This window comes from Podarcis liolepis, assembly GCF_965112155.1.
Source record: "Podarcis liolepis genome assembly, chromosome: 1".
Lineage (NCBI taxonomy): Eukaryota > Metazoa > Chordata > Lepidosauria > Squamata > Lacertidae > Podarcis > Podarcis liolepis.
This window is the reverse complement of record NC_139554.1, coordinates 43,462,122-43,479,906: the sequence shown is the minus strand read 5'-3', so window position 1 is coordinate 43,479,906 and position 17,785 is coordinate 43,462,122. Positions and strand designations below refer to the sequence as shown.

The window sequence follows — 17,785 nt, the reverse complement described above, 5'->3', positions numbered from 1 at the left end:
ATCGTTTCAAGAGTTCGTCCTAGAAAAAATGACACAATGGCATTTTAAGTGCATTCTCAGCCCATGCTGCTTTATTGCTAAAAAATTGTATACAGGTGCAGAGTTTCCAGGTTCAGTTTTGAACAATTATTGTTTACAGTGTCAAAAGAATAATTTTAACACCCTCTTTCCCTCCCCAAAAGATGCATAGATATAAAAGCAAGCTGCCTTTTGGAAATCTTCATATATATACAGGGGTAGATTTGTGGTATTTGTTACATAATTGTGCAATGGGAGTAAATAGTTTGCAGTGGCATATACCTTCCTTGTCTGTTCTGCTTGTTCAAGTGAGTTAACAAAATGTCAGCCTACTTCTAAAATTTATACAATGTTTCTGTACATTTTCCCAGACTCTAGCTTTCACAATCCTTTTATTATGATCAGTTATCCTATGCATTTGCAAAGACAATCTTTTCTTTGCTCTGAAAGAAGAAATTAATTAGCAGAGCCCTAAATCACAACCTACAAGAGGGACAGAGTTTGGGGAAAACAATTCAATGATACAATACTATGGAGTCATTGCATGTTAACATGAAATCAGAGGGGAAGTCAAACTGATGTCATTACAAGCCTTCACTCATGTCTCCAATATTCATACATCTATTTGGCAGCTACTAATCACTGAGACTGGCAATGCAAAAAATATGGCCTCTATAACAAGCTTAAAATAAATGATTGGGAAAATAACCACTAACATAAAATGCAGATTTGCCATAACAAATCCTTTTTCAGAAGTGTTTGTAACTTGCTCTGCAGAAACTAGTATAGCCATAATCTAGTTAAGGAACTTTAAACTCAGTGTTTATTTTAAGCAGCACCTTCACATTAGGAAAATAATTTTCTAGTCCAGGTTTAGATACAAGGGCTATGCTTCTACCATCCTCTACTTAATATTTAATATGTATTCGGCATATATATTCTACCATTAAATGCACCCACTTTTTACTTTTTTTGTAACTAAACCAATAATTTTTATGGGGGTGCCATTAACTCTCTTGAATCTAGTTAGCAAGCTCCACTCCTACTTAGCAAGCTTTAACTTGCTTTGTGTCTAAAGCAAAACTTTGCCATTTTCAGATTAGTTATTGTAAGGTATATTAATGCTGGTCTGAAACCAGTTCATCTTGGTATAGCTGCCTAACAGGGTGAGAGATACCTGGCGAGGAGAACCTGTCATTTAAACTCAATACCTGAAGAGTAAGGACTGCTTAATGATTTCATCCACCTAAATTCTCATTTATTTGCAGCCAACAGGTTGTAATCCAGGTTCCTTCCTTCTTGTTACCTGAAAATTCCTACTACATACAACATTTTGCTATTGCCCTATTTGGCATTCATCTAGTGCCTTCTCTGTACTCTGAAACTCTGCACCTTTTTTATTTGTACAATTGCAGCAGCCAAGAAACCCATCTTACCACCAACCATGCTCATATTATGTAGGCTCAAGGGAACACAATGAACCTGGTAAGAGGTCAAAAGGGCTCATTCTGCTGATTCTTCTTTCAAATACACAGTTTTGGTGTCATGCTTCTCTTATTTGTACATTCTGTCTCCTTTAAAGAGACAGAATGTTCTCTAAAATCAAAATCTGAGAATCAAAGCAGTAAGTTCAAGCTATTGGTATATTAGTTCCTATTGCTTCATTATGTATAAATGCATATATCAATTTACTGGTAATAACTATAACACTAGACATCTTAATCATGCATAATTAGAATACTACCTCTATAAAAGACTTGGTTTGTGAGCCTATGTGCTTGTGCCATTGTCAATTTTCCATGTATGTTTTCCATACTTGAGTTTCACAACCTCATCTGCTTTCCAAGGGTTTGTCAAAGATGGCAGAGGACAGATAAGTTGCAACTATTTAGATGCTAAACTCTGTGGAATGTTCATTGTGCTGTAATTAGGGAAAGTTGACAATTCCATCTAAAACCAACTTGCAAGTGATCAAACTCGAATGCTTTCATCCTGCGCGCCCCCCCTTCAGATAGAACCAATCTCCAGCTCTAAACCGGCTTCCTTCTCATCTAGTTATGTAGGAAATCTTCACCTTGGGGCATTCTCCCCTGCCCCATCACATGACATATTCTCATTCTCTAGTATTTTGTTTTCCACATTCCTGTCATAAGAGTCCTTTCATACAAATGAGTTCTTTGTTCAGCAGAGACCCTATTAAGCTTTTATTCCTGCAGTCTTTGGGGAGCACCACTTAGCTGACCATTCCTCTACATTTCAGGGCAGGGAGAACTCATTGCCTTTCTGTGTACAGGGTGAGGGCATAAACTCCTTGTCCTTCCTCCATCCCCACCCTCAATCTTCAAGTACTTAATAAAGCATGGTACAAAAATTCAGTTCAGCTTAGGCCTCCAAATCCTGTTGCAAAGATGCAACGCTACCACTTGCAAATTTACCATCTATATCCCAGAAGCCTGTTTGGAAAATACATTTATTGGCACCCATGTATTGTGCTTGGACTTCTACTGCTCAATAATTACTGTTCTTCAAAGTGCAAAGCAAGAATAAAAGGTCTAAAAGGGAGAAGTCAAGTAAGGGGGATTTTATCATAAAAACTAGTGCACATGTAGAATAGAGACAGTCTATTAAAGAAGAGCCCCCTGCAACCATTCATAAAGAATGGCACTAATATACTTAGAATGAAATCCTGTTCTCTGATAGAGATAAAGGCTGTTAGGAGAATAAATGGAAGCGAGGTGGTGGTGTATACACCATGTATACCCCAAGTGCTGCTTATGTGCCATGAAGAGCCACTTCATAGAAAGATCTTTCCCCTCATTAACTGCTTATGGAAACAAATTTCAGTGCTAAACCTTCAGGAGTTTAAATACCACAGCTACTGAGGTGCAAACTGCTTAAGTGCAATTTGTTGAAGCCGCCTCTCACAGGTGTCCTCCAGTTGTTTTGGATGTGCTGCTGGGGTTGATGGGACCTACAGCACAAAGCATCTGGAGGGCACCAGGCTGGCAAAGGCTGCTCTGGAGAGTAACAGAACCCCTCATTTCTATAGATCTAGGCAGCAAAGCTCTCCATTATGAGGTTATGCAAGATAGCCAAGCATCTTCAAACAGTTAACCACATCCTAAATGTTTCTGACTTAGCACCACAACAGCAAATCCTGCATGTATGAAGCTCACACACTTATCCAGATACCAAGCTAAAAAGCTCATTATTTATTAAATTGGGTAGCAGCAGCACTATGTCAGTCAAGCACCAGTTTTGCAAATTGAAAAGTATCTGCAAACCAGCAACTCAAAATAAATTTAGAGCAAAGCAAGTCCTACTGGTGGCATAGCCGAGATACGCCTTTCGGATTCTGCCAGTTTGCTCAGAATGGTTAACAAAGTGCAAATTTCCTTAGCCCTAGAATCATGTTTGTTTGAAAACAGTAAAAAGTGCCTTGTATATTTTGTGATGTGAACAAAATAGTCACAGGTTTTTGTTGTCTGTTTTTTCACATATAAAGGACAGTCTCCTTGATTCAGATTTCAAACATTATTTTGGAAACCATTAGTAAAGCTCATATTACAGAATGAATATATAGGGGTCGTTCTGTACAGAATATATATCTACTTTTAAAATATGGGCTTCTTCCATCCACTTGAACACGTGGCTGTATTAATCAGACTGATGATAGATACTGGCTACCCTCTGGCCATATTCTGCTTATGGAAGGCTCTTTAGTACAGTGGAGCCATCAGTGGAAAAAGGGTTGAGGCACTCTTCAGTGATTCCTCCTTCCCACTCAAATCTGACCTGGAGAATTGGTGGGCCCTTTGAACAGTATGGGCAGCTGTTGAGGGAAGGGGAGCTACCCAAAATAGCCTTGATCCCTATTCAAAAGCCTTCTATTGGCAGAAACACACCAGCTGGGATATAACTCCTTCCAATTAAGGAAAACAATAAAGGTAAAGCCTTCAAGTATACATCCCAACCTTGTAGATGAATCTGTTCTACTTCAGCGGAATCCTGTTTAAGGCAGAGTTACATATTAGGCTTACAGTTTACATGGTCTTACATGCATACTAGGTTAGTGCAAGTTGCATTTTAAAGAGGTATGAACTGCACTCTATAGAGTGGTGAGGGTAAGATTGCCAGGCATACCCATCTAGAATAGAAGCTTCCAAACTCAAAAGTAGCTTTTATAATTAAGAGTGAAACCACGTAACAGGCGTACAAGTTTTTAAAAGGTTTTTTAAAGAGAAAAATAACATTTTCAGGAGACACAACACTTGCTAGGTGCTAGGATGCTTTGTACCTTGCCAACATTCCTCAAAAAATTTGACACATCTAACCAGCTTTAGGTAATGGCAACAAGTTTCCACAATCAAATCTAAATTGCATGTTTAGGTTGAACCTGGCCCTGTTCACAGTCTCTGAAGAGTTCCCTTTCACACCAGAAGTTCAACTACATGCTATCTATTGACAAGGAGGACAGGGGTTCATCCACTTTCTCATGCACACTGCATCTTTAGCCCATGACCACAAGTTTCTGCCCTGGTTGCATCAATTTGGGGGGGGGGGGGAGCTATGCAGGAGTTTTAAACAGGCTCCTCAATAAAGCATTCAAGTGCCAACTTCCTTTGAGGATTTTCCTAACATTTTAAAGAGAAACTCATCATGTCAGGCAACTCCCTGCAACACAGAGCACCACAAACCTATTTGGTTAGTACCATTTATTCTATTATACAATACTTGCTAATGCAAGTAGTTCCTATTACATGCAAACAGTTATTGCTACTAAGTTCTATTGATTAAGTCATCTTATGGCTTTATTTGCATCAGGGATTCTTTCCCCCTACATACTGTGCTATTTTGCATTCCAGTTTCAGAGGTATTTTTCCATCAATTGATTCTCCCAAGCACTAAAAACTATTTCATTCAATGGGACAGATACATTTCTTTCCAACAGAACCTTGGCTGAGCTCAGGTCCTCACTGCTCATTTGTAAACAACCCACCTTCCCAAATTTCAAGGGAGAATAGGCAGAGACCTTTAAACATAGATCTCTTGTTTTGTGGTTAATTAAATGTTTCCTATGAATTTTTAGCCAATGGTAAACCAAAACCAGAAATATTTTTTTCCTCACCAAGGTAGCCGTTTACAGACAAGACCAAGAAAAAGATGCAGTATCCTCTTTAAGCTACAAGTAGTTGTTTTCTAAAAACAGAATCACAGCAGTCCAGACTACAGGATCTGCACAGAAAAATCAGGTGCCTGAATTGCTGATCTCACTTATTTGAACTAAAAGCAAATTGATAATATAAGCAGGGAGACATCTTAGTGACCCAAATAGTTGTACTGCAATGATTTAAATATTTTTAAAACAGCAAACTCCTTCAGGTGCTTTCTATGGAAGTAGAAAAATGAGAATCATTTGCTTTCAAAAATGAATACTACCAATCTTGAATAGTAGTAGCAGTGTTATTATTTGTAATTTAGTCATTTTTTCAACTTGATAGATGATATGCTGCTCTAACATAAGGGTACTTATGAGCAAATATACAACTAGTGGGTAACCGAGTAAGAGTTTATAGGCTCTTCTGAATGGAGAACAGTCATATATGAGGGACATTTTATGAGAACATGTTGTGGCAAAGATTAGCCTTATGCACACTTAAATCTGTGAAACTTCTTAGTCCAAGAGATCAGTGAATTTTCCCATTGCAGCAAAATATTATTTGCTCAAAAAAGGATTTGTTAAGGACTGTTTCAACTGTAGTTTCCTTGAAGTGCACTTCTACCTGCTTACAGATTCAAGATCCATGTACTCCTCATGCTACTGATTTTATTCACCAATATATGCTATCATTGCCTAGAAAGGACACTGCATCCTTAGCCCATAACCATAATCTTGTCAGTTTCTTATGAATTACACCATCAGCCTTGTTAATTTGTCACTCTGAAATTGTAAAAAAAGTACTACTAGGCTCATGCACTGATCCTAACATGGCACTACAGTTTGCTACAAAGCACTAATGCTTATGGAACTATACACATCTCAAAATGGAAGACATTGGTGATTTTGTTGTTCTCAAACAACTTGTAACATTTTGTCCACAAGTATTAAAATATATTTATATGTATATATTATACTATTGCACTTGCCCGGTATTTGTTTTTCATAAGGGAAAGATTTCCTGCCAACATAAACAGATGCAGATCAAAATGTAAAATAAAAAGATTAAGGCAGTATTGCCTTGACACAGTACTTTTAAGATGCTACAGGAGAAGTACTACAAACGGGTTTCTTGGGCCATGTACAGCACTCATTTCTCCAAGTTTTTAAACTGAGTCCTCATGTAGTCAGGGGATCTAGAGGGAAAGGGGATGGGGGAGTTGTTCTTTGCTGGAATTTTGTGCAACTGATATGGCCACTTTCTCTTATATCTATCCTGACAATTTAGGGAAACTAAACATTTTCACTCTGTGCCAGCATATTCTTTTACAAATTAAATCTGAGAGAAGTACGTAGGGAAGACAACATAAAGTCTACCGACATAGAAGCAAATCATCACTACACTTGATGTCTTCTGAATTTTCAGTTCCAGAATGAGAGAATGTTTAACTAAGAAGCCTAACCCTATATCTAAAATCCCAATAAATTAAACAGGAATTCCTGTTCAGAAGAACCTAGAAGGAAATCCAACTACTTTTATTTCTGGATTTCTATTTGAATTAGGATTTAAGTATACTTCAAAGCCAATCTAAATGACAACCATGACAATTTCCCCACAGCAAGCTGGCCCAAGTCATAAATATGATTATGTTCCGTAGTTATAAATATTTACCTGTTTGATAATCTTCAATTAAACATCCCATTTAAAAAAAAACCTGATTTGAATTAAGGAAAGCATCTGAATAAGCTTTCCTAAGTATTTATGTGAATCTTTTATTATATAAAAGGAACATAAGATTAAGTGATGAGCAAATACCAGTATTTAGCTTGGGATGTTCCTTTCAAAACTATTAAATACCCCAAACAGCCGCTGTTTTCCATGACATGAAATATTGCCATTGCTACCTCAAACCAGGCATCAAGTAGCACTGAAAATGTTGTTAACCAAGAATGACCATTATAACATGCACTCCCATTTTTTTACCCAGATTGAAAATATTTTGAAGCCATTGGCAGATTTTAAACTCACATTTTCAGTAAGACTGAAGGTGCAGTGCTGAGGGCTTCAGCATAAGGAAGCGGGGGAGACTTTTCTAAAACCAGGAATCAACCTACCCTTGCAAGGTGTGGCTAATAAATCAGCTATTATTCCATGCTAAAGAAAATGTCTTATATGAATCATGTGCAATTGAGACAAAGCATCTTTTGTAAACATGTTAGAAACAGAATTTCCACCTTAACTTTCAGTGACCCACAAAATTAGTGAAGAAGCCCTTTCTGAGCATGTGTTGTCTTTGTTCACCCAACTGGTGGGAAATTTCACATATATTTTACACTATCGGTGCCTTTGGATAAAAGCTTGGAGAAAGGTATTATTCCTTTTGTTGCTGAATTCCCTAGGAAGACTGAGGATACCATGTAAAACCCATTGCTCCTGGGGTGGTTTCAAGATTTCAACCCCTTGGGAAGGATCTTGCTAGAAAAGCAGCAACTCACAGGATCACCTCTCCTTTCCAGCAATTATGTAAATTTATATATGCAAGTTTTGTTTTTTAATAGTCTACTCAAAACAGTGAACAAAATTACTAAATGCTACTGTGCTTCAACTGCTTCGCATAATGGCATCAAGATGGACACCTATAAATTGGCTACTTTTAAAAGGAGAAAAATTCCAACAGGGCAATTTCGCAAGCTGTTTTTTTTTCCTTTTTAAGAAGTTATTCCTCATTTTAAGTACACCTGTATATGCTTTTATTTCTGCACAATATTTTCTTTAAAGGTTTGTGTAACAAGTTCCAAGGATATATCAATTTGCTCACTTCTCTAAATGCTATGTTGAGAGTAGGCAGTTATTTTACCAAGGTAGTTTGAAAGGGGGGGGAATGCCAATCAAATTAGGGTTATGCCTCTATCTATATGCAAAATCATTTATAGAGTGCAAAAACTCTGAACAAAAAGTTTACATGTTTCAGTGAAATGTCAGCCATTAATTTCAGTTGCTCTGCAAGGACAGTAGTATTTTTTCTATAATACAGGCTTTACATCTCCAATTCATGTTAAGGAGTGGAGCAGAAAATAAGCAGTGCTTCTTCATTTTCCCTCATGGAGATAAAGGAAGGAGTTTTCTTCACCAGAAGCAGTCAAAGCTCCTTTAGCAGCCTGTGTTGGGTCGACAGGAAAGGACCTGGAAACATACACACACAAATTAACTAATTAAAAGAGAAAGTAATTTCACTCTAAATTAAGTTGAAACTGACTTCACAGTTTATGGGAACCTTGGAACTTTTAAAGATTTGGAGGAATTGTTTTACAGGTGAATTACAGTGCCTGTGACCCGCCCCCCAATAGTATTCCAAGCAGTTCTTATTCTGGGACCCCTCAGGTTTCACACACCAAGAACAGATCCTGATTGCTGCGGCCAATGCTAAATACATTATGAGCAGTGCTAGAAGTCTACCTGGTATATCATTCAAGATGTATGAAATAAACCTATTTCAGGGATAAATGCTAATTAATTCAGATATTGCAATGGAATAAAAAGATTGCCAGAGGAAGAAAACCTCAGAGAATAAACAGAAACTGTGAGCAGTTGGTGAGTGTTTCATCATTTCAATACAGCACACTTAGACTATGAGTTGGTTTCATGTCATGAGGGGAAATGGGAGACCCAGCTTCCTTCCCCCCTTGTCGGATGACTCCAGAGAGGGTTGGCAGACTCATCCTGCTAAGATGGAGAAAGGGGGGAGCACAGAAAGGCAGACTGATGGAAGAAAAAATAAAAGGAAAATCTGGGTTGCCATTCTCCCATGCGTTCATCTAGTGAGAGAGAGTGATAACTGTCAACCTGCAGTCCAGCTGGCAGGAAGTGAATTTTGAGAGACGTTGCTGAGCCCACTTAGGTAACCGAGCAGGGCAGTGTAAACATATCCAAGACTCCACTTCTCCTCTGCTGGAAAAAAGCTTTCAAGTGGGTAGTGGAAAACACCCAGATACTTTTATCCGACTTTATACATTTATAGATTTCTATCCAAGGACCTGAAATAATTTCTGTCAATTCAGCTTAACACCACCTTTCCATATTTACTTACTGTTGCATAAGACTACTGTAATTTTCTGACTCCTGATTCTTTGACTGCAACCACAAGAATGTTTTCCCCTGGGTAAGAAAAGATTGAGAGCTTTTAAAAATCATACATCAGTTAAACAATATCATAAAAAGCTAACTTTCATGGGTGGTGTCTTTATTCTGAAAGGGGTTATTTATAGTTATTGGTTTTAGAACTGCATGAGAAGGGAGTTGTCAGCAAAACTACTAAGTTTCTTTGTAAAAACTCCAAATGGTATGCTCTCATCTGAACCAAGAACAGTAAGCCCACAACTTACCTGGGGGTTATGTTCCAGGAATTGTGCCTAAAGCCAAAACCATGTATAGTCAAAACACATTGGGTGCAATTTCTTGGATGTGCATCTCCTTTTACTTATTTTTATTATTTTGCCAAGTGGTAAAGCTTAATGCACACTAGTTAAATGTGTGTAAGTTGCAGACTTAATGTATAACATAAACACTATTCCTAGGATGGTAGGCCGCAAACGGCTTTCATATTATCCAAAGAAGGGTTAAACCAACACTTACCTTTTGCTTTATGGCTGCAGAAACTCTTTATCACCAGGAACTCTTGCCTTTAGCTTTCTGATAATTTTCTTATTCTGACTGCCAATCAAGATGGTGCATGCATGGACCTATGACACACAACAGGAAAGAAACTCAAATTCAGGCCACAGGAAAAAAATGTATCACATGTTCCTCTTCTTATCCTAAGATACTGGGTTTCCTAGTATTGAAAAAAGTCTCCACCCAGGGCTTTTCTTCTAGGAAAAGAGGTGCCGGAACTTGCTGAGCTTTTCTTAGGGGAGTGCCCAGCCAAAGTTGGTGACCATGGGGGGGCTCTCTTCTTTGCCTGCTCACCGCACTGCCACTGCGCTAAAGACTGTGCCACTCACAGCCTCAGTTGCTCAACATGGAGTGCAGTGCCACCCGCAGCCTCTGGCGCGCAGCCCTGAGCAGCGTGCCCCCGTGCTGCAATGCTACAGAGGTGCCGGAACGCACCAAAGAGGTGCCAGAACCCGTATAAATCATGATGACAATGCACAGCCTGCTAGTATAACAGACAATGTCCTTTCACGATGAGGCATAAATTATCTCATAAATTTTGTCTTAAGGAATAAATAGAAGTGCTCATTGTAATAAATGGGATTACGTAGATGCAATGCTAACTATGCACACTCCTGTTCTCATCCTGCCCTTGGCAAATGTGACACAACTAGAAGCTTCTAACCATGATTAGTGGCAAGCCATGATTTACAACAGTCTCTAAAACCCAACAAGCTATGCACAACACTTCTGAAATGTACAGCATCAGAAAGGTACAGGCGAATCCCAAACGCTTGGGGACATGTGCACAGGAGCTACCAATTGATTTTGCCTTCCTGGTACCTTTCCACTGTTTGCTTGGAGTTACAATTCCTTCTTTGGATCTTGTCTTTATTGCTCCATACAGTGGTAGCGGGCTGTGTACAGCATGAAAGAGCTCTTATCTTCAAGCCAATGCATTTAACATCAGGGTATAATTCATCAAGATCACATTTGCCTAGCCTTCACTGAGCAGTCAGAAATGCAATACTCAAATGAATGCATTTTTCATTCAGAGCCTCTGCATTTCTTCAACAGCTTGTAACAGTGCAGTCATAACTAAAGAAGCACAAAGGGTTACATTTCCCTCCAATTACTATCTAATTAAGTAATATGCAATTATTGGGGAAAGAATGGAGTGTTTCAAATAGAGAAGATCAGAAAATCTGCAGTTTCTAATTAAATTTCAAAGGGAAGGACTACACTCGGGTCCTAAGAATGCAAAGCTGACAAGTCTAGCAGTAGAATGATGGATCACCTGTGAGCAGGGGTGCTCATCATACAATTAAACACACACATATACCCGGTACACACAAACAGCAGCATTCTGGTGCTTATTCACTTTCTGCAATACACAATATTTTTAAAGGCAAAGTGTGAGCACCTTTAGAAATTTCTAGCCATTTAAGATGGTCTTTAAATTCTCATAGCATCTTGCACTCTGAAATTTCATTTTAAAAATCAAACCGCAATAACTACTCAAGAAATTTTTAAAGCATATTTAAATTCTCTGACAATTCTCATGATAAATTACAGTAACTGAAATGCTGAGCTACTTAACTAATAAGAAAGTAGGAAGGGGAGAGTGGGAGAACGTGGCTGCTATACGTACTACTTTCAGTTCTAGTCACCTCTCCACATATCTGAGAGTATTTTCATAACAAAATAATGCAAGATTTTCCAGTGACATGATGGAATTATACCCAACTCACATGAAAACCCATGGAAGGTGAAGATGCAAGTCAAGGTATTGAAACTGTAATGCAAGATTTAAAAACAGGTTTGTGTTTTTGAAATCAATGCTACATTCACAAAGCAGGTTGTCTACTCACCCAATTAATAATATAAATCCCCTTCACCCTGAACAGCAACACTGAAATGTTTAATGTATTAATACATTATCATGAAGCTAACATGGCATTATGTAAAGCTTGGAGGAAGGGGGTGCCCAGGACTATTTTGTGATGCAAATCAATTTCCCAGAACAGTGCTTCTTCATTTACAGAATTTTGTCATCAATAAGACTAAGGCCAAAAAAGAATCTGAAGCTTTATCTCCCTACTCCATTCAGCAAAATATAAACTGGAAGCTATGCTTTAAAATAATCACTTTGCACTGAGCAGAGCAGGGGAATAGGACACAGTTTAGTCAGCAGCTATAATGATTCTAGTACCAAGCAGTTTTATTCTGCTTTCTTAAAATAGTAAATAAAACCAATGAAGTGAATGATAATAAAATGTAATTACGTACTTATAACAGGTACTTTGGCAGTACTCAACAGTAAAGGGCTGTTATAGGAATTGAAATTTCTGTACTTCATCTAATTTAAAGCAAGATCTAATAATGGAACAGCACCGCTGAGACTCAAGTGCAATGGCTGCAATATCAGTACAACGTAATACTCCATTCCTCTAGATTCAGGTAGGTAGCTGTGTTGGTCTGACGCACTCAAAATATATTAAAAAAATTGTCCAGTAGCACCTTAGAGACCAACCAAGTTTGTTCTTGGTATAAGCTTTCATGTGCATGCACACTTCTTCAGATACCTGTTCAAAGATTGTATTTTCCTCAGAAAGTTTGTGGTGTCACTTATGTAGCTAGGATCACTGATGGCATACAGTTTCAGAACAGAGTCCATATATCCAGAAGTGTGCATGCACATGAAAGTTTATACCAAGAACAAACCCAGTTGGTCTCTAAGGTGCTACTGGACTCACTCACACACACTCTCTCTCTCTCTATATATATATATATATCGTAATATCTCAATTGCCTTGGATCAAGGCCCAATTTCAACACAGCAACCACCAGCTCTGCAAAATGGTGTCTGTGTCATGCCAGCAAAGATGACAAGAAGATGGAGATAGACTTAGGAAGAGATCAGCAGTTTTAGAATTTTAGTCCCATTAGTGTCAGAAAGGCCATAAAAATGCATTGCTTTGCTTTATAAAATGAATTAGCAATTATCTATCAAATAAGGCAGTTTCAAAGCTGGAATTAATTTTTTCCAGGGGAAATGTCTATATCACTAACACCCAGGTTTTTGGGTTGCCAAAATAACAGTTTTTAGTGCTTTCATCTTTTCCATGTATTTCCCAGTGTCCTTGCCAGAAGCTGGGGGTGTGTATTTGTGTTGAGTGCTGGAACCCAAGGTGACACCCAAATCCAGGCACCCCAGAGCGCAGTGCGGACCAGGGCTGTGCTTGCAGGGCGCCAAGCTGCTGCATCCCCCACAGCCGCCGGAGGGCAGCTAAGAAGGATGCAACTGGCACGAGCTGGCCCCACGAGCGGTGCTGGGCCCACAGCGAACCTGAGCCATGGTGTCTTGGGCGCCTGCAGACACCATGACGCCCCAAAAAGCACTGTGGGACTGGCCTCTGCCCACTGCCTCCCTCTCAATTACCCTCCAGCTGAGGCGGAAGCATTGGGCAGACTTCCTGCAGGCTCTGCGCTGCTTGAAAGAGCAACGCGGGCCTGCAGGACGCCTGAGCGGAACATAACACCTCAGGCGCTGGGATTCTGGCTTTGTGCCCTGCTCACCCTGCCCCGCTATGCACGGTGCCCAAGTGGCTAGCTATGCCACTGGCCTGAAGGCACTTGGGGGTCATTCAAACAGTGGCACCCAACTGGCTACTCTCCCCATCCACCCTTCTCTTGGGAAAGGCAGGTGGAGTACGTTGTGCACCACTGTGTGAAAGGCTTGCATGCCTTGGCCACATTACCCTCAGGCCCTTCCCTTGGGAGGGTGCTTGATTTGTTGCTTGAAGGTTTGGGACATTTTCAAGCAGTGACAGCAACCTGGCATTCTTTCCACTAGTTCTTCCCTTGGGAAAGGCTTGAAAGGGGCTTGGCTCATAGAGAAGTGGGCTGGCAACTACAGTTTTTTGACTCTGCCAGTAAAGCTCGCCAAAAATGATAGACCCTTACTTGGGGCAGTTTGAATTAGACCTCCATTTCTTCACATCTGTCTCTTTTCCATTCAAAGACATTTTGGCAGCTGTATAAATAGAATCTCCTAAGTATGCAATTAAAAAATATATATTTCTGCAGTATCTGCTTCAATAAGATGCAGCTGCTCTTTGTCTATATAGCAATTGATACAGTGCATACAAATTAATGCATTCAAAATGCACTCCAGCCATCTGCTGAAGCTCACCAGCAATTCTACATAAGATCTGCCAGCTTGTTCATAGTGTATGTTTCAATGTTTTTTTCCAAAGCTAGTCATAATTTATTTCTTCATTGCAGATGGGCTCCTATTTCTTGACTTCTTTAGGAAAACAGCTGATCTGTCATTCTTGCTTGTATGTGTTACTTATTAAATGCAGAATTGTAAGAAGCAAATAAGACCCGGGGTTGTTTTTCTTTTAAAAAAAGCAAAATTCACAGAAAAAGTAAACAATAATGGAAAGAAATATGTCCACTTATACGAGTATGGAAACAGGACAGCGAAAGCCTTCCTGATCCCCACAAAAACATATGGCTTGTTCTATCTCTGATACACACAGGCACATGAAAGCTGTGAAGTGCAAGACAAGGGAAAATGGGAGCTGAATCAACAAGAGATACAGCTCTCACAGAAGCCAACTCCTGGGGGCTTCGGACCCCACAATAAAATATTTGAGGGGGCCGGGGCCCCACAAAGTTGACGGGCATCGCCATTCAAACAGCGTGTGGGAAATGCGTCATGTGATCGATTATGTGGGGTTGGGCTTACCTGGTCCCCACGATATTTTATTCAAGTTGGCATCCCTGTCAGCTCAAGAAAGAAAAGGGGACACATAATCGGCCCTGCGCAGTAACGATGACTAGAGGCCGGGCTAGTCGGCTGCAGGCACGACGAACTCCCGCCTTCCCTTGAAAAGCACAGGAGCTACAGAGGACCCCCCTGGAAAATGCGCACCGACCCCCAACCCACTTCTCAACACTGGAAAGAAGGCAGGAGATGGTTTCGCCACTGGGACGCCCAGTGAGGCCCAAGTACCCGCAGCAATGCCTCGCCAACCCCACCCGCTCGAGAACTAGAGAGGCGGTGTGCCTTGTCTCTCTCCTTCTTGGCCGCTGCACAGCGTCGGGTGCCTGGAGCACCTCGCCCGTGCAGGGCCTCACCAGCAAGCCGTCGCTCCCTGCCAGCTTTGGGGAGGTAGGAGAAGGGGAAAGGAGGGGATGGCCCTGGCTTGGCCACCGAGGCCACGCAGCGATTCTCGACCCCCTTGTTCCAGGCGTAGCCCGCTTACAAGTTTGCGGCTCTGGAGGCAGAGAAAAGCGAGCTGCTTCCACCCTCACAAACCCCGGACGAGGAGGAGGAAGGAGGCCCCTTATGAGGTAAAAGGCCAGAGCTAAGGTAATAAGAATACGCTCCGGACCCCAGAACTTGTCTCTCTCCAGCGACACAGAACCGGGACAGGCACGTAAAGAGAGAGCAGGTTCCGACCGGCTCAACGGACGGGCTTCGCCAAGTGAGCTCCAGGCTCCAGGTTGGTTTTTTCGGTCCAGCGGGCCCTGGCGCCCACGGACCTTCCCCACCGAAGCCCCTGAGCCCGCCATGTCTTACCTCAGTTAAGGCCCCAGGGCCGCAGCCCACGGCGCTCTCCTTCCTTCCCCCTCACTCCGCCATCTTCCCCTCCGTACTTCGAGCGCCCAATGGGAGGCCGGCGCAGGGCGACGCAGCGGCCGTTCTACAGAACGCAGGTCCCACTGAGTGGGCCGCTCTCCTGTCACTCACTTCTCCGCTTTGGGTTGCCATTGGGTAGGCTTCCCCCAAACGGCTGGACACGGAGAGGCGATTGGCCAACCGCGATGTGGTATACGCCTTCCTCCGCGCGAGTCCTATTGCCGCGTTGAAGAAGTGGGATGACCGGGAGGCGGGTGTTAGGCGTTCGGTGTACTCAGTCGTTCAGGACGCCTCCTAAAGGAAGGAAGGGGTTGTGCGCGGTGGCGGGAATGCGCAAATTGGAAATTGTACTTTTGTTTATTCTGTTACATTTCCCCCCGCAGCTGCTGCTGCTCCTCCTCCTCGCTCAGTAGGATGCTCGTGCCCGCTGCCACTAATTTGCTCAAGTGAGCGCGTCCAAATTGAATGGGGAATGTAGAGCCGGATCTTTTGCGATCTTACTTGATGGGCCGATAGGGAACTATAACCGGGCTTCAATCCTAAACACACCAGGCCCACCCACAAGGCAAGGTGCTGCAACCGCCTCAGGCATAGAAGCAGGCAGGCAGATTCCTCCCGTTTCTGGTCTAGATCTTCACTCACCCCTTCTTCACTGGCAGGGAGGGAGGGTGCCATTTTGTGGTTTGCCAAAATGTCTTGGGTTGGCCCTGCCACTTACAACCTAGACAGTTCTTTCAGCTTTAGTTCTGGGTGTCCTGCAAATTACACGGGGGAGAATAAGCATTATATAAAGGGCGGTACATTCACGCCAGCCCTACTTAAGAGCTTCCTCAGTAGAAATCAGACTGCTTAGCTTTTTGCTCTGGCAGGTTGGGAATGCTTTCTTGAAACACAGTTGGAACAACTGCACAGAAAATGTAGACCAAAACCCTCTTCAAAACTCAGATCACACTTGTCTCCACAGACCGAATCTTGCACTTCCTCGTTCCACCATTTTGCAAAAATAGATCTCAAAAAGAAACCCTCTGGGTTTTCAGAAGGGATTTGTCACCCACCACCATCAATAACTTGTGTAGGAATCATATATATTCACATGGGATCTGTACCTCAGATTCTCCATTTTTGCTCCTAGGTGGCGCTGTGAATTGCTAGCTCTCCCTTTTTTCCTGGTGTGATCAGTGGGTACAGGTATGATCTGACAGTAATTTTCGGGGGGGGGGCACTATAAAAATTCTGAAGTCCCATGTTTGGGCTGCATGATAGCACCCTGAAAGCTTAGTTTCATAATTGTGTGGGTACTGTGACTATACTTTAGGGGGAATATCCTGTAGGAAGCTATCTAGAGACCTGCACAAGTTTTAAGATTGTTGTTCAGGCTGTTGCACCATAACAGAAGAGGTGTTTGCTATATGGGACAATTTTCTGTTGTCTCCTAGTCACAGAATCATAGAACTGTCAAGTTGGAAGGGACCACAAGGGTCATCTAGTCTGAGCCCTACAATGCAGGAATATTTTTGCCCAATGTGGGGCTCAAACCCACAACCCTGAGATTAAGAGTCTCATGCTCTACCAACTGAGTCAGTACTAATTTAGTAGGTTTATTATGTTTGGATAACATAGCACACCAAAAGGTATGTCATGTTATGCATTCATATTTTGTGTATGGGTGATAACCAACGTTCATCATAATCTTGAGTTGGATCCATCATTTCAATTAACTTACTCTGTCTTTTAGGTGGGATCAAGGCAAACGGAAATTAATATTAGGGAAGCTCCACATTTACAATTATGTACTTTTAATATATAGATTAATACTAACATACATAACAATGGCTTGAGTGTTGTTTTTCTGACAAGACATGCCAGGAAATGAATAGTTGCAGTAACTCCATATTGATATTAGACTTTTTACAGTGCTTTAATGTATTCTTTTTTGTAGACAAATGGGAATTTGCATCCACCGTAACATGAGAATCAACCTTTAGTCCCTTTAGTTAGGAACATATTAAATGAGTCTTCAGGTTTCTACACTCTACAGTGAATTGTACAGCTACTGAAACCTAAGCAAAACCCATCAAGTTGAGAAGTTTATATGAGTTAAAATGCACAGCTGGACTAACAAGAAGAGTTAAGAATACACATTACCTGGCATGTATTTCATCTCCATTCCCCGTTATTTCTAATTTTATCTGAAGTTTTAAAATCTGTTCTGTCTTAACATATTCTGAGTAAAAGGCAGGAAACTCCTATTTATTCCCACCATTAAACTGATAAATAGCTAAGCCACAGATATAAGGGCAATAGG

At 41.2% G+C, this 17,785-nt stretch overlaps 1 long non-coding RNA gene across 1 annotated transcript; it reads right to left on the bottom strand.

Moving 5' to 3' along the window:
- Window positions 1–42: 42 nt before the first annotated feature.
- On the bottom strand, window positions 43–15,584 carry LOC310710268. Its single transcript, XR_014527915.1, has 4 exons — window positions 15,421–15,584; window positions 9,810–9,916; window positions 9,265–9,332; window positions 43–8,360 (listed from the first exon to the last, which is right to left on the bottom strand). It is a non-coding gene; the product is annotated as an uncharacterized lncRNA (long non-coding RNA).
- Between the last annotated feature and the right edge of the window lie 2,201 nt (window positions 15,585–17,785).